General features: G+C 44.1%; 1 long non-coding RNA gene across 2 annotated transcripts in view; it reads right to left on the reverse strand.

Annotated features, from left to right (window-relative positions):
- The window catches only part of LOC131499573 (uncharacterized), an 815,236-nt gene that overhangs the window by 345,148 nt on the left and 455,533 nt on the right, over nt 1–14,555 (reverse strand). The gene's annotated exons all lie outside the window — the stretch shown is intronic.

Consider the following 14,555-nt stretch of genomic DNA (forward strand, 5'->3'; position numbering starts at 1 on the left):
TGTATCTCCGGATCAGCAGCCACCATGTGGCCGCAGAGGAGTGTGACTTACTTCAAGGAGCAGTGAAGCCTTGGGCCCATCCACCTCGGGGGAATCACGCCTACACTGTGACTGAGGCACCATAAGCAACTTTTCCTAACTGTCAGCAAGCCTGTGATGGGGCAGAGAAGGAGCCTTATGCTCTCACGCTGCGGGGCTGGAGGCACATACCGGGCACGGTGTCACCCAGAACCTGCTACAACAAAGTGGGGGTATTATTCTCATTTTCAAATGAGTCCACTGCTGAGGCTCGGTGTGGTTCACTGATATGCCCAAGGTCACATAGACTGGTAGTAGTGCTGGCCTTTGAACCCAATTCTGGTTGTGCAATCTGAATTTGAGGATTCTCCTACTCCACAGAAGCCTGCTAAAAATCACTGGAATACCACAGTAAGGCGAAGACATGTCAAGTTCATGGTGTGCTCAAGAACTGCAAGTGATACAGAAGGGCACAGGGCAAGGATGGCCCGGATTAGTGGGAGGGCAGGAGGTGAAGAGCGCTGAGGGCCAGACTAATAGGTTTTGTGTTGGTTCAGTGAGCAACAGGGAGTCATAGCCTGACAGAGAGTGAGTCCCTTCTCTGAGCTGAAGCAAACCCAGAGCCTATGCCTGTCACTGATTAACAGATAGTATTCAAGGCAGGCAGAGCAGAGAGAATTACTCTGGAGAACCCAGGTTCTAGGAGGTCAAAGCCAAGAGCCAAAAGTTAGAACCAGAGACTCAAATCAGGATTTGAGGGTGAAGGATAGATGCCAGACCACAGACAGAAGACAAGACTAGAGAACACACAGGGACAGAGGGGCAGGGACATCGTGAAAATGAGGTGCAAAGTGGGAAAAGGGGGAATGGAAATGAAAGTTGAGGATGTTGGCCGTCAGCGAGCCAAGGATGTGACCAGCCTCTTTTTGTTGGCTATTGGACACAGTTATGAGGCCAGATTCACTGGCCAAGAGACCCAGATTGGACTGGAGGTACATAAGCCAAGAGTGGTTTCTCTGCTATTTATGGTTTTTTCTGTAGGAGTCACATGGTCAGAGGGCTATGAATATAGGAAAGTGTGGAAACGCGGGCAAGGAAATTCAGCACAGGTTGTCAAAAGTGTGCACGCAGGACTCAGAATGGGAACCTGGTATGGCCTAAGCCCCAACAGGTCATGTATCTGTGTGGATACATGGATGGGGTAAACCAGCTTGAGACTTCTCAGTGGCACAATACTCAAAGCCTAAGGCAGGACTCAAGCTGGAGTGGGCATGGGTGTTATCTAGAACCATGACCATATGTCCTTAGATAAGCACACCTCTTTCTGGGTGAAATTTCTCTTTCTTCACCTGCAAACGTGGCTCTTCCTGATCTGGCATCTGCCCGGTGCATCTTACCACCAGACAATCTAGGGAATGTTGCAGCCTCCCCTGTTGCTTCTGGAAAGTTCTAGAGGCTTCCTAGAGGCTGCCCATGCCTCCTGACCGGGCTTTGAAGGATGTGGAGAATCAGAACAGTAGAGCATTGATGGCAGGAATGGGGCTGAGGGAGGCTGGAGAAAAAGCAGAAGCAAAGCAAGGTGATGAGAAAACACCTGATGGCTTGTGGGACAAGGACACTGACAGGTGAGCCTGGAAAAGGAAGCCTGGTGGGGCACATCCATGTGGGACGATGACAAAGAAGAACATGACTTAGAGAGGTAGGCATGTGTGGACAGATTGCTGAAGGCCTTGAGGATTACATCAAAGAATTGAATTATGTGCGTAATGAGGCATCCATGGGCGGGGGTGCCGGGCAGGGCAGGTCGCCATTTGCACTGGAAGAGCAGTCCTGAGGGAGTTTGCTGAGAGGTCATGGGGGCTGGGAAGAGATGGACCAGAAGTAGCCCTCAAGGCCGTGTGTTGTCCAGTGGGTGGGGGGCAGGGGGTGCTGCTGCAATCACCTAATTAACAAAGTGCCCACAACAACAAGAATGGCCCAGCCCTAGAAGAAAATTCAGGAGACGCCCTTTCTTGTTGTTGTCTATATATTCTGGGCCCACATATTAAACTCTGGTAGTCATTCCACAGAAGTCACACAGAGCCACATCCTAGAAAATCCTTAGCCAGATAAAGACTTCAGGTCAAAAAAGAATTTAAACCTCTTTTCTGCCTGTGTCGCCTGGTGAAAAGGAGCCTGTCCAGCCCAAACTCAGCGTCTTGTCTTTTTAATTCAAGTGCAAATGGACTGAAGGCTCAGATAACAACATAAAATTTGTTAATCAACTTTCATCCCGTATTTATATTGCAATGGGGAGATTTTACAGTTTTCTGCAGCTCAGCCCAGTGTCCTGTGAAAGCCAGCCAGCATTTTATGTCCCCTTAAAACTGCAAACGAAAGGCCCCTCTGCTGTCAATGACCCACCACCCCTCCCGCTAACCAGCTCTCCCGTCCGTCTGCACAGAGCAGTCGGTTTAGTTTTCATTCTGAGCGCGCAAGGCCCTGCAGGAATAGGTTTTATGTTTTACTCGAGAAATGAAAATCGCTTTTTGTTCCCATCATCACATCACCACGGAGGGATGCCAGTGAAGTCATGGAATGAGTAAAATGACTGAAAATATTTTAAACTTAATTTTCTGTGTCAGGCAGACCCATACCATGGTTGTTGCAGGCCTGGTTAAATGTCTCTCTTGGCTTCCTGCCGTTCACAGGGTAAGGTCTGGAGCTCATAGCCTGGCACACGAGGCCCTCTGGAATCTGGCCCCTTCATCTCTTTGCTCAAGAAGTAATTTTTTTAGGACACAGGAGGAGCGTGTCACAACGCCAGGCACTGGGTGTAGAGCTGTGACCAACACAGAGCAATCCTCCGGTCCCGGGTTGGTATTCTAATGAGGAGGACAGTCCAAAACACTATAGGCATCTAAATGAAAGAACTAATTACAGACTGTATACAAGCTCTACAATAAAAGAAACAACGGACTCAGAGAATAGGTTGGAGGAGGATGGGAGAAGGAAAGGAGAGATGCTTATTGTAGAAAATGGTGAGTTTGACAGGCAGTGGGAACAGCATGTGCAAAGGCTCAGAGGAGAGAACAAAGCTGGCAGGTTTACAGACAAAGAGGACCCTGTGGTGGGAGCTTATGGAGAGAGAAGGTGATTGACAGGACCTGAGGTCTGAGGGGTTGGCAGAGGCCAGCAGATCTGGACTTCGTCCCAGGGGCAAAAGAGAATGACCTACGATTTACATTTCAAATGTGCATCCTTAAGGAGCACTTGGGTGGCTCAGTCTGTAAAGGTAAAGCCTCTGATTCTTGATTTTGGCTCAGGTCATGAGTTCAAGCCTTGAATAGGGCTCTGTACTGATGGTGCAGAGCCTGCTTGGGATTCTCTCTCTCCTTCTCTCTCTGGCCCTATCTCTCTCTCTCTCTCTCTCTCTCTCTCTCAAAATAAATACAGTTTTTTAAAACAAAGATGCAACATGGCAGAGAGATGAGAGAAAGGACAAGTAGAAGGGAGAGCCTTGCTGAGGCTTCTGTTCTGGTTAAGATGAGAAAAGATAATGGGGAACAGAGGAGGTAATCAAGATGGGTGGGTGAAGGAGCAGACAAGAATTTTGCCTCTCCAGCCTTACTCCCCTGCTAACCTTGCACTCCAACCTTCTGAGCTTCACTCTGCCCTCTGAATGCCTTACACCCTTTTCTGACTCAAGCCATTTCTCCCTTCTCCATCTAGTGAACTTCTATTTATCTGTCAAAACCCTATGCAGGGGCGCCTGGGTGGCGCAGTCGGTTAAGCGTCCGACTTCAGCCAGGTCACGATCTCGCGGTCCGTGAGTTCGAGCCCCGCGTCAGGCTCTGGGCTGATGGCTCGGAGCCTGGAGCCTGTTTCCGATTCTGTGTCTCCCTCTCTCTCTGCCCCTCCCCCGTTCATGCTCTGTCTCTCTCTGTCCCAAAAATAAATAAATTAAAAAAAAAAAAAAAAAAAAAAAAAAAAAAAAACCCTATGCAAAGTTTCCCTTTCCATGCCTTCACCCCTGGAAGGGCTTACTTTCCCTCCTCTGTGTGTTCCTATTACCATATATCATCACTGACCTTAATATACGAGGTTGTCAGATATCTCCAGACAGTTTAATTACTTAAAATCATTTTTGGGGCACCTGGGTGGCTCAGTCAGTTAAGCGTCCGACTTTGCTCAGGTCATGATGTCACAGTTTGTGAGTTCGAGCCCTGTGTCCAGTTCTGTGCTGACAGGTTGGACCCTGGAGCCTGCTTCAAATCCTGTGTCTCCCTCTCCCTCTGCCCCCGCCCTGCTCAGGCTCTGTCTCTCTCTCCTAAGACTAAATAAACATTAAAAAAATTTTTTAAATAGTTTTCATATATATTTCCCTTGCTTCATTTTAATCCAAAGACAAAGACTTTTAAATTTCTGAGTTCCTAACACACTCACACTTAAGGAAGTGTCCCTAATTAATGGTGAATGAATAAACTGTAGCCAACAAAATGAAGCAAATGACCTGGCTTTACAAAGCATCTGGAATTAGCATATTAACAAATGACCATCTTTGTGTGGCTTTTTCCTCCCTGCACAGATTGCCCTGATATTTGGGGAAATAAATGTTCAAATGCTTAAAAGGAAAAAAAAAAAAAAAAAGTCTTCCAACTCTAGTATCCATTCTTGTGGCTTAAGAGTCGTTTATGGAAATTATGACCGACACTACTGTGATAATTAAAACCAAACTGAATACCTATTCACTAGTGCTCCGGCTTAGTGGGAACAAAGAGGAAACTCCATGCATATTGGAGTTGCCCTAATTATGTGTTCCTTGTAATCAACATTACTTTTCCTGGTTACATTTCACAGTTAATTTGTTTTTCCCACACAAATCGAATTCTGTACCAGAGATGCAAAGTTTATTGTATTGCTGCCCGCTTTTTTTTAGATTCTAGTTTAAAAAGAATACAATCCCACAAGTACAATTAGTCTTAAAAAATGAAATTCTCCCCACGTGGGTTTAAGATTAATGATATTTGTTTATTATTGGATGATCTGCCTTCAATAAGTGGCATGAATAAGAATTGGCTCCGTATCTTAATGTATTTATTTTCATAAGCCAAATAGCTATAAACAACATCAAATGTAATTCTCCAGAATGGTAACAGGTTATTAACTTCTTAAGCCATTCCCTAATGGGCTTTAAATCTCTAAAAAACAGTGAGTTCTAAAGCAAAGGAGACATGGTAACATTCCTGTCTGCTTTGGAAAACCAGCCGGCCCTGGGTCTCCCAGCACCCAGAGTAGGGCCTGGCAAAGGTTGCTTTCTACATCTCCTCCAGGATTTCAGTCTGAATTACTTCTTCCTCGCACCTCTGCCTGTTTTCACTACATTTCCCCACTCCTTTTCCACAGAGAAGACAGACTTGGGTTCCATTAAGTCTTGGGTCATTATGAGCATGAACCAGAGCAGGGTGAGACAGCGAGTCGGGGGTCTGTGCCTCCAGACCCAATCATCAGTGTCCAAGAGCAACTCCTTAACATCTTCCAGAGCAATCAAGATTGGATCTGCAAGGACCCAACACCTTCTGGGTGACATCATTCTGAATGCAGAATGGGCCGTCCGGACACTGCCCATGAAGGTGAGAAGGGGCGAATGAAGAGTAAGAGAGGAAGAACTAAGGTGGCTGATGGAGAAAGGGGACAGGGTGGCTCAGGAAGCACCAGCTGTTTTTAGTCAGATGGGAGTTATCTTAAAGCAAAACATCTGCTCTCTGCCAGCCCATCTGTCTCTGTATTCTGTGCAATTTTCTTGCCCTTTCTCTGTCTCTTTATCCCTAAAGCATTAGGGGGAGCAAATTCTGTCTCTGTTCAATGCAAGGGCAATGCGCTTGGTCTCTTGCTGGTTCAGGAGAAAGGGAAGCACAAAACATTCCTGGTTTCACACAAATGCTACCTGTTCCAGCTTCTTAGAACAAAGGACTCAGTCCCCAACCTCACAATGGCTGATCTTCCTGCTCCCTCACCCCCTGGGTCTGAACACTCTTCTCCGGGACCTGCTCTTCCCTCCAGCCCAAGCTCAGTACCCTCCTCCAGGAGTGGGTCTCACATCAGGTAAGCGTGAGGTCCAGAGGCAGAAGTGAGGCATGGAGATCCCGGGAGGACCAGGGTAGAGATGAAATCCTGAGACAGGGAGACCAGGGCAGAGAGGGTAGAATTAAGTATGATATTCAGGGATAGCTATTTAATGGTTACTTTCTATCTGGAGTGACCTTTGATCCTCTCTGGGCTCCCCTCTTCAGGAGGGTTTTACAGGGTCTTCGATTTCCTTACATCATCCAGGGAGCTTGATAAGCATGCATGTTTCTGCATACCATGATGGAACCACTGAACATATGTATGGAAGGTGAGGTCCAGGAAGATGCCGTCTCATGAGCTCCTCGGAGGATTCTGAGATACCCTCAGGGATAAGACTCCTGTTCCATAGGAGAAATTGCACAGGACCAAGAATTGATCGCCTGGGCTTAAAAGCATACCAATGTCTTTCTAGTTCTTGGCCTTGGTCCCTACTGAGCTTCTGTCTCCTAATCTACAAAGTGCAAACAATGAATTTACTTACAGGGCTACTCCATTCATGCTCTTAAGTAAGTCAGCAGATGTAAAATCGGTGACCCCTAGGCCTGGCACAAACAGATTTCCAACTAATATGAGCCACTCTTAAAGACACGGGAGCTAGCCTTCAACTTAAATCTCTAGGCAGTATCTAGCAGGGGCTCAAAAGCCAATTTAACAAATATTCCACAGTGAGCGAGAGAAAAAAACCCCAGAACATTCTGTAGTAATGATCAATTATTTCTAAATAGCAACATTGGTCTGAAGGTAAGGGCCAACGCGACTCCCAGGTTTAACTGCCATAGTTTTTTCTTCTTTTCCACATTTAAATAATTGTTTTAAATGTTGCCGGTTCAAAGTCCCTAAACAATAAGATCATTTGCTGATGCGGAAACCATCAGAGGATCAATGATCTCTCAGCACCATGTTCAATTTTGGGCAGTGACAAGGGAGGCTTGCCTCGTCTGTCTCCCTAGTGGGATACCGCAGGGAACTTTGTAGTTAGCTCAGGCTTCATATTTTCAACCTGAGAGGCAGGAAGGACAGATAAAATCCCACCTCTAACCCAACTCTCTTCCCCAATCTTCATAACTGGCAATTGAGACCTGATTCAAAGCTAGAAAGACCATTCAATCTGAGGGACTAAGATATTACATCACAGCTATAATACAATTTAAACCTTTTTAAAGGGAAGCCATGCTGCAGTTCTTATATTTGGGAAGGAAAGGAAAAAAATATAGCTCAGCCTTAGTCTTTGTTGATTAAGCACACGTATTAAACATTTAAGGAGAATGTATCCACCAAAGGAATAAAATAGAATATATAACTTATAATCCCAAAGGGTAAAAATAAACAGAATTTGAGCAGTTCAATATGAACCAGGAAAAGGGAGAAAAAAAAAACCAAACCAAAAAAGCGGGGTAGATGTAAAATTTGAAATTAAATGGTGGAAATAAGTCAATATATAACAGCGCTCAGAATAGATTTACTCTTATTTAAAAAGGCAGATGTTGTCAGATTCAGTTGGAAAAAATCCAGCTCTACATTTTTCTGAGTCACTGAAAAAATTTAAAAGTAAAGAGACAGGAAAAGGCATGCCAATCAAATACTGTCACATCTCATTATTCCCAGTAGTTATGTTTGGTAACTATGTTTATGTTTGATAAATTCAGTGAACACTGAATTAGCGAATACTGAAGCTGGTCCCAGGGGACATGCAGAATCAAGTTTCTGCAAGCATCTAGTCCCAACATTTCCATCAACTGATCCATCTATAAACTTGTTTTGTGTGTGTGTGTTGGCTTACAATACCTTATTTAATATGTATGTTGTTGATTCATTAACATTGAACCCATGACCACCAGCACTAAAATTTCAGGCTTGAAGGAAGTTCATCTAACATGCATATTTTCCCCATAAAGCACATCACAGCCTTGTGAACCCAAGAACACTAGCCAGTACTTCAAAACTATGCCTGGGGGCCATTCAAACAGCAAAATCGCTAACAAAAATCACAAAAATCAAAAAAATGTGGCACAACAAAGACAGAAAGATAGCTGTTTATAGTATAAGAAAGGCAGAAAGAAAGCTGAGCATTGCCTTGTTTGACCTCAGCTGGGATCACACACGTTGGATGAGCCAACTCCTTCGGCACTCTGTGAATGTCTCTGTGTGACCATGAAAACACCATGCGTACTGATTTGGGGGTGACAACTTTTGAAGAATGGGCATACTCCCAGATATAGAACCCATGTATAATGGGAATCAACTGCATCGGTAAAAAGAAAGGTGGTGTAACTATACCGACATGCCAACGAGGAAAGGGTGACGACCAACAAATGAGGCTGGGACCGTTGGCCATCCCTGCAAGAATAAAATTAGAATCAAACAAAATTAGAAACCAATTTACTACACACACGAAACCAAATCCGGATGGTTTCCAATCAAAAACCCAAAAGGTATGCATGTGTGTGTATGTGTGTGTGTCTTGATAAGTTTATTATAAACTGGAAGTACAGAGATCCAGAAAGAAGGAAGACACCTCTGAAGAAGAACACAAGGTAGAACTTGCTCTGCTAGGTCTCAAGACTGACCGCAAGCTTAACGAATTCAGGCGGTATGGTAATGACGTAAGAAGAGACCAGTGTAACAAAACAAAAAACCGGAACAGGGCCCGTGTGTATCCACGCACTTGGTTTATGATAAAGATGCTACCGGGGGTACTGGGGAAGGGCCAATCTTTTCAATTAATGGTTGTGGGAGAAGCGGACACCCCCTGGGAAAGAAATGAGGCTGAGCCCCATCTTACACCATATCTCAAACTGGAAACAATCCAAGTGCCCCACAAGAGCAGAATGGATAAATGCATTGTGGTTTATGCACCCGACGGCCTGACACACCATCAGGAAAATGCATGAACTGGAGCATACCTCGTGTGGACTAGACTCACAGCCTGGCTATTGAAGAAGAGAAGCCACACATGAAAGGTTGCATGCCATACCATTCCATTGAGATGGAGCTTTGAAAATACAAGCAAAACTGCGAAGTTTAAGGTGCACACTTAGACCGTGAAACTTTAACGAAAAGCAACAGTATGACTGCTATCACAGTTAGGATGCTGATTACTTTGGGCAAGGTGAAGGTGGTGTAATGAACAGGGGGCTTATGAAGGGTTTCTCTGACCCTGATGTTTTATTTCTTGACTTAAACCATGGTTACGTCATGTTTGCCTTATAAAATTTTTTTAATGTTTATTTATTTTTGAGCGAGAAAGAGAGACAGAGTGTGAGCGGGAGAGGTGCAGAGAGAGAGGGAGACACAGGATCGGAAGCAGGCTCCAGGCTCTGAGCTGTCAGCACAGAGCCCTATGCGGGGCTCAAACCCATGAGCCATGAGATCATGACCTGAGCCGAAGTCAGAAGCTCAACCGACTGAGCCACCCAGGCGCCCCACATAGTGTTTGCTTTATAATAATTAAGCCATACAATTTAATTTCATGAACTTTTCACAGTTAAAAAAAAAGCTTGGAGTTTTTACTCCATTTGAGTTAGGGATTTAAGTGTAGAAATAAAATCTTAAATCTTCTGCAGGAAAATATCGGAGAATATATTTATGGCCCCTGGACAGGGAGGATTCCTTAAAATATAAATGCACACCACCACGAAAGGAAAGATTTACAAATATCTGTAAGGGAGAAGTCTCTGAAAACAGTATTAAATGATAAACCAGAGATTTCTCTGGGAGAAAATATTTTCAATACATATAGGCAACAAAAGGCTAGGATGCAGAAAATATGAAAAACTTAGACATATTAACATATGAAAAGGAAATAATCTTCTCTATTAATCAGAGACGTAAATAAAAATCTCAATGAGATATTGCTTCATGCTCAGAAAATTGTCAGAAAACTGCAATGTGCAATAATACTAATGTTGGAAAAGGGAGTCTGTTATGTTGCTGATTTACGTGAAAATACATACTAACTCTTGGGAGAGCAATTTGGAAATATGTCATGAAACTCACAATGAAACTCCAAACTTCCAAAGACCCAAGTAATCTGTCTCTGAAAGATGAGGAAGAAAAGTTCTCCCACAAATGTGGAAGGAAATATACAGAAGGATGTTTTCTGCAACAACTCAAAAGTATCCATTCAAAGGAGAATGGATACATCATGGTATTTTCAAACAATGGAATACACTCTATAGCAGTTCCAATGAAACAACCAGATTCCACATGATCCATATGGATAAATCTCAAAAACTTAGTACTGAGAGATAGGGAAAAAGTAAGTTGCAAAAACATGTATCATATGACAGGTAGGTGGTTGGGTGGATGGATGGATAGGTAGATGAGAAACAGAGATGATAGATAGATAGATAGATAGATAGATAGATAGATAGATAGATAGACAGATATAGATATGCATACATACACATACATACTTTAAGGAGAGAGGGAGGGAAATGTGATCCATAAGAGTTACAAAGATGACTTCACAGTGTAATGTTTTATTTCCTTTAAAGAAAATACGAACCAAATGTGGCACAATAATTTCTTTGTTTAAATCTGTCTTGTGTATATGTGTGTAGGAGGTTTTTTTTTCAGCTTCTTTCAATATCTGTATATTTTAAATATTTCAGAATTCCAGTGAAAATACAATAAAATAAAAAAGGGAAAATTACATCATTCCCTGCAGAGCAATGACACAGCCCCAAACAACATCTTACACACATCAGAGGTTCACTATTTTATTTTTGTAAAGTCCCTTGGCTCCACTGGGAACAAGTCTGGGGCAAGCAAGGCCCCCCATATGGGTCTATACCCACACCCAGCCCGCACTGTTGTCAGCTGTTCCTGAAACACAGCCCCGTGGAGGCACTGTCGAGGTGTGCTTAGGAGTGCCCACCTGCCATTAACCTCCCATCCCCCTTCTCTGGCCTGGTCAGCCCATGGCTGTGCTTCTGTCTCCAGGGTCCCACTTTGCACCACCAGACTGGTGCACTCCAGAGTGACAGGTATTTCACGATGTGGTAACTGCTGTTTATGGCTCGGCCGACCCCTCCCTGAGCCTGGGAGCCCCTGGTGGAGCCCGGTCCTGGGTGATTCGGCATCTCCTCCTCTGGGAGACTGCTCTGGGTCTCTCTTAAGGGTGCCTCTCCCCAAGTCCGGTGGGCTATATGTCCTCCAAAGAGGAGGCGGCCCAGAGCAGCGTCTGTGTCCCTGGCCTCTTCTAACCGTACATCACGCCAAATGGTGTGCAGACTAACACTGATGATGTTCATGTTTATGAATACTTCCGTGCAGAGGCCCAAGGGGACCATACTGACATGAAAATAGTCGTTGCATCAAATTGGGGAAATTATACTTTTCTCCCTGGTTTTCCAAGCTTTCTGCAATGTGATTTTATTGTCCTAATAAAGATGTATAAAAAATACAAAAACCTGTTTCATCTAAGGATGGCAAGTGTTAGAATGTTTCAAAAGATTTAATCCCTCACCCTTTAAACTTTCCCTGCAAAATGACCAACAAATATATAACTAGAATATATATAAAATTAGAATATATATACATACATATCATTAAAATAAGAATACCTAAATAATACAGGCAAGAGTACCTGAATGAACCCAAATTAAGTGCCATTTCTGCAAGAAATCCTGCCGACAGGATTAAAAATGTGGGTTTGAAGTTTTCAGGCTCAGGGTGGAGGGAGCTGCATGTCTATGCCAGGTGATTCTGATTCAGAGCACAGTTTTGGAAGACACTGAGACGGAAGAAGAAATTAGTCGGGGAGGTCAATGCCGACTCAGGAACAGTGCTATTGATGTAAGTGCATGGAATGTGAAAACCAGAGAGATGGGTGGAGATCATTAGAGGGGGTTAAAGGTGTTGGTGGCCAAGCGTGAGCGGGAAGGGTCAGGCTTCCTTGACTCAGAGGGAGTTACAGGGTAAGTGGAGACATTCAGGGGAATGGGGAGGGGTCTGTCTATGTAGAGTGGGAAGGACAAGAGAGGAGAGCAGTGCCCCAGGCCACCTTCACAAGCCCGGGGAAGCCACCAGCACCTCCATCCCAAGATGCTGCTGGTCCCGTCATGGGTGCAGAGGGCAGGTTCCCACACAAGTCAAAATTACCCTCAAGAGATGCAGGTTTCCATTTTTCTGGGACCTAAGTATTTGAACAAGGACCTATCCAAACTCTGCCAGAATCCATTCTTCCCCCAACAATGGGCAAATAGAACCTTCTCTCCAAGAATCAGAAGTAAGAGCATAATCACTGGACTTCTGAGAATACTCAGTAGTTTACAAGGCAAGGATCATTCTGAGACATAATCACAAGAGCACAGAGTATCAAGAGAGAATTCAAGAAATCCTCTAATTTATATCCTCAATAAGTTCATTAGCAATTCCATAGCTCATGTGAAAAAGGACAAAAAAGGACTGCTTTTATGTGAAAACACATTTTTGAAATAAAATATAAAAGATTTGCAGCAGATAGGAGACTGTAAATGCTGAAGATTCCATTGGTCAAATTTACCCACGTGAGACATGATCTTTGGAGCTTTCTGCCCTTCCCCCGTCAATCTACCCCCTGTAACAAATTTGATTAATCGGACTAAACCCAGCTCTAGCCAAGCCACTCTCCTGCTTGAAAATACTAATTGCCTCCCAAAAGCCATCGAGGTCCTAACACCTGTAGGTGACACTCACAAGCATCCTAGCACAACTTAGTAAAGCATGCTCAAAAGTCAACAGAACTTCCTCTTTCCTATAACTAAGCCCTATTTCCCGATCTCTGTGAATTGGCTTATACTGGTGCTTCCCCATAAGAAAGTTCTTCCCTCTCGGGGAGCCTGGGTGGCTCAGTCGGTTAAGCGTCCAACTTCAGCTCAGGTCATGATCTCACAGTTTGCAAGTTTGAGCCCCACATCGGGCTCTGTGCTGACAGCTCAGAGCCTGAAGCCTGCTTCGGATTCTGTGTCTCCCTCTCTCTGTTCCTCCCCCACTCGCACTCCGTCTCTCTCTCTCTCTCTCTCTCTCTCTCTCTCTCCCTCTCTCTCTCAAAATAAGTAAAGATTTAAAAAAAATTAAAAAAAAAAGAAAGTTCTTCCCTCTCTTCACCATCTAATAATTAGGACATTCAGTGAGCATTTCATGGTCCAGGTATTTACTAAGTACTGTAAGTAGGTAAGTGTCGCTACACACAGCACTTCCATATATAAAACAAAAGAAAAACCATCAGTAATATGCAGAACACCTAACATGTTGGGACATTTGTCTAAGTACTCATGAAATAGCAGGGAATAAAATAGAACAACTCTCTTCTAAGAGGGGACAGTGCATAAATAACAGCAAATTTATATATAATTATATATATTAAGTATATACATTATATATATAATTCATATATTGAAAGCCTAATAATCCCCAGCGTGACTTATATCCCCATGTAGAAACAGGACCTTTAGAAGACTGTTAAGGTTAAATGGGGTAATAAGGATGTGGCCCTAATGGGATATTAGTGGCCTTATAAAAAGAGAAGGGGAGATCTTTCTTTCTCTCTCCCTCTCCCTTTCCCTCCATATGGACACACAGAGAAAAGGCCATGTGATGACTTAGGGAGAAGACAGCTGTCCACAAGCCAAGGAAACAGAAACTAAACCTCCTTGACCTTGGACACCCCAGCCCCCAGAACTGTAAGAAATAAATTTCTGTTATGTAAGTCACCCAGTCTACGGCATTCTATTATGGCAGCCCCAGCAGACTAAAAAATAAAATACATTTAAAAAATTAAAAATATATGTACACACATATATGTATAATTAGAATATGTATCTATTTATAATTATAGAATATGTATCAGCTGACTAGTCAAATAAATACATAAAAATAATAAATGTATAGAAATCAAATAAAATACGTATCAATGTGTCAGGGGCTTGTAAGTGCTCTAGGGAACCCTGGAAGGGTGATGGGGTGAGACAGGGTAGGGTGGTCACAGAAGGTTCTTTGCTGAGGTCACACACGGGCAGAGACCCAAGAGAAGTGAAGGACCAGAGCTTGCATATTTCTGGGGGGAGGAGTCACAGCTACTGCAAGTACAAACCCCTTGAGGTGGGGTGTGCTCGGTGGGTGGAGCTGAGGAACTCCAAAGAAGCCAACGTGGCCAGAACAGAGCAAGTGGGGGAAGGAGATGAGGAAGAAGGTCAGAAGGAGGGAGGAGGGGAAGGGGAGGGGGCAGATGGTGGGGTCTCATCAGCCATGGCAAGACTTTGGCTTTTTACTCCGAGAGCACTGAGAAGCCGGGGGAAGCACGTGTTATGGAGGATGGTTGTGGCCGGGGAGGCAGTTGTGGGAGAAGGGTGGCATTCAGGAAACTTCCACAGTCCACGTGGGGAAAGGTGGTAGCTTAGACCAGGGCGGGAGCAGGGGTGGTAAGGCGAAACGGCCATGCTCTG

The sequence above is a fragment of the Neofelis nebulosa genome, chromosome 17 (genome assembly GCF_028018385.1).
Source record: "Neofelis nebulosa isolate mNeoNeb1 chromosome 17, mNeoNeb1.pri, whole genome shotgun sequence".
NCBI classification, from domain to species: domain Eukaryota; kingdom Metazoa; phylum Chordata; class Mammalia; order Carnivora; family Felidae; genus Neofelis; species Neofelis nebulosa.